The 5,930-nt window shown below is 41.4% G+C and overlaps 1 pseudogene; it reads left to right on the top strand.

Moving 5' to 3' along the window:
• The first annotated feature begins 2,850 nt into the window (after positions 1-2,850).
• Positions 2,851-3,315, top strand: LOC138259585 (small ribosomal subunit protein eS10-like; annotated as a pseudogene).
• Positions 3,316-5,930: the final 2,615 nt, after the last annotated feature.

The raw sequence follows: 5,930 nt of genomic DNA, 5'->3' as shown, positions 1-5,930 counted from the left end.
TGGCTCCAGACGCTCTACAGAGGATTATGAAGCCCTTTCTGTGGGGAGAGGCACAGCCCTATTTAGGTGTGTGAGCTCCTCCCTCCCATCTAGCCCAGGAAGACTCATCAACCTGGTGATGAGCCATTAGGATGCAAATGTCACACCCCAGCTCCCTTTTTGTGTGACTGTCTAGAGGGAATGCAAAAAGTCCAGCTGTCATCTACCCTAAACGTGTATTCCAAGACAGGCAGAGGCACAGAAGGGTTCAAGTAAGAACATGTCAACTTTCCCAAAGTGACATTTTCAGACTTAAAATTTAAAATCCAACTTCACCACACGTTTCAGTTGCAAATTGTGAGTCCAGAGACACCAAACTCCACATTTCCATGTTGTCTCAATTGGAAACTACACTTAAAAGATGTTTTAAGGCAATCCCAATGTATCCCTATGGGAGAGATAGGCCTTGCAGTAGTTAAAAATTAATTTGGTAGTTTGTCACTACCACGACATGTTAAACTTAAAAGTACATGTCCAACTATTTAAATATATTGCATCCTGCCCTTGGAGATAACTAGGGTTTAACTTAGGGGTGACTTACATATAAGAAAAGGGAAGGTTTGGGCCTGAGAAGTGGGTACATCTGCCAGGATGACATGGTAGTTTAGAACTACACACACAGGCTTTGTGGTTGCTGGCCTAAATCATGTTTAAAGGGCTACTGTAGTGGGTGGCACAATCAGTGCTGCAAGCCCACCAGTTGCATTTCATCTACAATCAGTGCTGCAGGCCCACCTGTAACATTTAATCTACAGGCCCTGGGCACATTTAGTGCACATTATTAGGGACTTACAAGTAAATTAAATATGCCAATTGCAGATCATGTGATATTGCCAAGTGTAGAGCACAGAGCACCTGCACTTTAGCACTAATCTGCAGTTGTTAAGTGCCCAGAAGCCCTTTGTGTGGGGAGAGGCACAGCCCTATTCAGGTGTAAATGTCAGCTCCTACCTCTCATGTAGCCCAGGAAGACCCATAAACCTGGTGATGGGCCATCAGGATGCAAATGTCACACCCTAGCTCCCTTTTTGTGTGATTGTCTAGAGGGAATGCACAAAGCCCAGCTGCCATCTACCCCAGACGTGTATTCAGAGACCAGCAGCGGAACAGAAGGGCTAAAGTAAGAAAATGCCAACTTTCTCAAAGTGGTATTTTCAGACTTAGGGGTCACCTACAAGTTAAAGTCTAAACATAAGTTGTAATTTTACATTGACTCCAGAGACACCGGACTCCAAATGTCTATCTTGTCTCAATGGAATTTACAGTTGAAAGATGTTTTATGGCAATCCCAATGATAACCTATGGGAGAGATAGGCCTTACAATAGTAAAAAACATATTTGATAGTTTGTCACTACCATGATATGTTAAACGTAAAAGTAAATGTCCAACTCTGTGAATACATTGCATCCTGCCCTAGAGGTTCTCCTACCTTAGAGATGACTTACATGTAATAACAAGCATTTACAATGCAACGGGTCTCGCGTTTGCTCATGTTAGAGCTGATCGCGTTGGAAACTCCTAACCCGACTTTTCACCTCTTGGGCAAAAGTGTATTTATGTACAGAACCCGAAAAAGTGAAATTAACTATGTAAAGTGCTCGACTTCTGCCAAGCGAGATCGCGCTCGTAAATTAGAGAAAAAGAAGTCCACGAGCCGGATGGAAAACAGCGAGCCTCGCATGTTTTCTGTACTTGTTCGGTGCGCTCGAGGAGGGCTAGCTACCGGAAAAGGCGTGACGTATGCGTGCCTTCGACTAATGAAAGCAAGCAGATTTGATTAGGCAAGCCCACGAACCAATAAAAAACACTGACGTGAAGTTGACAGGGCTCCGAGCCCTTTTCTAAATACTAAAGCGTCTCGCTGCGATATGCATGCGTGAGCGCATGCAACGCAGGCTCGACCCTAAAAAGGAAGGCTTGGGCCTGGCAAGTAGGTACACTTGCCAGGTCGACATGGTAATTCAAAGCTGCATACACAGGCTCTGTAGTGGCAGACCTGAGAGATGGTTAAAGGGCTTTTCTAGTGTGCAGCACAATTAGTGCTACAGGCCTACCAGTGAGATTTAATCTACAGTCCCTGGGTACATATAGCCGCTTAACTAGAAGATACAAGTATGCCAATTGTGGAAACACCATTATTGCAATGTTTAGAGCACAGAGCACCGGCACATTAGCTCTGGTCAGCAGTGGTAAAGTGCCCAGAGTGCTAAAACCAGCAAAAATTAGGTCAGAAGACAAAAAGTCAAGGCAAACCACACCAAGAATGCCAGGTCAAAGTGGCTGAGAGAAAGTGTGGGCATACATGCAGCCATATAAGTATTTTTCTAATTTGTGTTTGAAGTGGAGTGGTACAAGTGTTGACGACTTTGACAAAGGATAGGTGATATTTATTGGATTTAACTGGGTAATCTAGAAGAATTGCACACTGTTCAACAGTAATGCATGCCTACCTGTATTAGTGAGGACTATCTTAGTCCAATTTGAGTGAAAATACTTTAGAGGATGACAGAGTGTTCAAACACATCATACACTACTCACAGGTGAAGGAGATATAGGAACGCCAATGTTCTACCTTGTTCCTGTTTATGGGCCGAACCCCTATCAGTAAACATATAAGAAGTGCAGGATCTCCAAGTGATATTGCTGTTGGCTAGTAATTTATTAATGCATTTACCTATTTACCTGAGGATGAATATTTGGTGACATATTGACTCTTTGAATTTTTAATTAGCATGATGTCTCTATCTTCTTGAGTTCTTCTGTGAACTTAACGTGCCTTTCCTGGTCCAGCCCCACAAGCAGATGCAGAGATGTTGATGCCCAAGAAGAACCAAATCTGTATATATGACCTCCTGTTCAAGGAAGGATTGATGGTGGCAAAGTATGATGTTCATATGGCCAAGCATCTAAAGCTGTCATGAGGGCCATGCAGTCTCTAAAATCGCGTGGTTACGTGAGGGAGCAGTTCGCCTGCAGGCATTTCTACTGGTATCTGACAATGAGTGGCATCCAGCACCGGAGAGACTTCCTGCATCTCCCCACTGGTATCATACTAGCTACTCTGCGCAGAAGCCGCCTAGAGACCCGCAGACCAAGGCCCAAAGGTGCTGTGAGTGAGCGGGACATCTCAACCGTGGCGAGGCTGTCAGAGATACTTACAGACGCAGTGCCGCTCCTGACAAAAAGGCAGAAGCTGGTTCCGAGGCTGCTACAGAGTTCCAGTTTCGTGGTAATTTGGTCGTGGACGTGGCCAGCCTCCTCAATACATTTTTTAAAGTGCACTATAGACCATAACATTTATGTAATTTACCTGGATATTTTCTGAAAAGAACATATGGGGATCTGTAAAGTAATGGCACGCTCTGTTAAGTTTTTTATCCAACATAGAGTGTATTCTAATTATTTTTTGTTTTAATTTTAAAGTAAGGTCAAAGTGTAAACTGAAATGCAGTGTTTGAGAAATATTCACTTTTGTTTGACTAACAATGTGGTTTTCAAGTCTGGTGGTTGATTGTTTGATTAATTAGCAGGACAGATTTGATGTGGAGGAAACGCACCCTCTGCGATGATATCCTAATTATAAGTCCTTTGAGAAAGAAACTACTCTGGACAATTACTTTAAATTATAAGAAACAAATACCAGTGATGCCTACGAGCCATTTGCCTTGCTACTACAAGAAAACTGTCTTTAAGCAAGATGTACAATGAGAGACAGTCACTGCGGAGATAGAAACAGAATATTGCTCATCTTTATGTAGGGATGCAGATCCTGGACAATTTTTCAGTCACAGGAATTCACAATAATAAACTAGCGACTCACAGCTGACAAATCTCAGAGTCTGAAATAGTGAACTCGCACAATGGCAAGCTCTGATTACATCAAACGGTCCTGTCCCCATTTTCAGTATTGGAGAGCGGCACAGTAGTGTGGATGTGAGCACTGAGTGATAAATAAATAGAAAAAAAACTTGCAGCATGGCACTAACGAATGATGCAGAGGAGACCAATCGGCAAAACTGGTAGTTCAGCCACAAATGTGTTGCAGCAATGAGGAACATACCGCATGCTGTGCACGTGGTCAAAAAAGGGAGCGACCGGCTTGGTTTCTAGAAGAAGCATATGGGATAGGAAGATACGCTGACACTGAACACAATTCACCAAGACTGGACCATCTCATTGAAAGCACCTGAGACTCAGAGGTAGTACGAGAAGTGTAACATATAGACACATCAGCAAAGATCATTCACATGCACCCATCACCTCCTTCTGACGCAAGTGTGTCTGTAATTAGAGAATAATGAGGTGATCATTTGGACAAATTCATTACAGCGCTGGTCCCATTTAAATGTAATCCATTGTAATAGTTTTTATGTAGTGTTTACTACTTCTAACAAGGAGTTGAAACGCTTTACAGCGAATAACATGGTATGCCGATACCCAAGATTAGTGGTTACTGTTGGCTCTTGCGATTATTCATGTCCTCCCAAGAAACAATTGCATGCATTAACTCCATTTACCTTGTGATATATTAATACCAGGTAGGTGTTATTATTAGTGGGGACTATGTGGTTTCAGGTGATTGGTGAGTGAGATATATTGACTGACAAAGATTAGGGTTTTAAAGGGGAGAAGGTGTGATCTATGAATAGAGGTATCTGCCAATTAGAGAATGACAGAAGGATTGAGGCAGGTAAATATGTGACTGAGAGAAGGATATATTCAAAAATACAAGTTGTGCAAAGGATGGAAGGAATAAGAGGGCCACTCTGAGGAAATAAAGTAAATCTAGTCAAGTTTTCTGCAGGGTTTTAGGAGTATAGTTGGAGAAGTCTCCAGAGATAGCAAGCAATTGGAATATGTGATTAGTAAAAAAATAAACATTATACATAGAGCTCCTTATTCTAGGCAGAGAGTTTAAACATGTGCTTCCGAGTGTACGTATCATGTAAACATTATGGCCCCTAGTCTGTTGTGTGCCAAGCCCAGGACAGGTCTTTCAAACACAGTCTGGAGCATCCTAACCTTGGTACAGGGTCTCAATGCAGAGTGGATCTTTTTCATGCTTTGTCGTGAATATGCTTTAGTATTCATCCAGATTGGTTATTTTATCACAAACAATATTTCCAAAGCAATAGCTATTTCAAAAGGACAGTCAGAGTTTAAAAGAATTTCAAATATTTTGTATCTCTTTTTGAAGTAAAATATAATGAATCCTTTAATGCTCTCTAAGGGGACAGATGCTAATATACACAGAATATAAAATATTATTACGAGAGGTTCTTCCTAAAGTAAAGAGGTGTGTCAAGTAAAACTACAGTTTCAACACAGAGCAAGCATACAACTGAATATCTGTTTTAAACTTTAACAGAGATGAGCCTAGTATAAGGCACACTATTATTTACAAGGATAGTGTACACGTGCACGATCCCTATAGAACTCAACAGTGTAAATATTTACACACACTGTTTTTCTACTTTCTTTTGTGATGTAGAACGAATAGTGGTGATAAAATGCTGATTGTGTGATTCCAAAGGGGCAAAACTATACTTTTTGATGACAAATATTTTATTAAGATCTGAATGTGCCAAGTTTTATTCCTGAGAAACCTATGTATTTTACATATCACTAGTCTCAATTCAACATCAATCCATATCACAATGCCAAAATAGGTTGATATTAAAAAATGTACAAACATTGCAATGCGTCATTTAGTGACCTATAATTTGCTGTGTCTGTCTCTTATTAGGTCAAAGCTACTACTGCATAATCACCGCTGCAGCATCATTTTAGTAGCCCTAGTTCAGGATCTCCAGGCGAGACCTGCTTGCAGTGCTATAAGAGTGATCAGTTCTATGTCTCAATGTGCAGGGGTCCAAAACATGAAGGGCAT

This window comes from Pleurodeles waltl, chromosome 2_1, assembly GCF_031143425.1.
Source record: "Pleurodeles waltl isolate 20211129_DDA chromosome 2_1, aPleWal1.hap1.20221129, whole genome shotgun sequence".
Taxonomy (NCBI): domain Eukaryota; kingdom Metazoa; phylum Chordata; class Amphibia; order Caudata; family Salamandridae; genus Pleurodeles; species Pleurodeles waltl.
The sequence above is the reverse complement of the archived record's forward strand: the minus strand, read 5'-3'. Positions and strand labels throughout refer to the sequence as shown.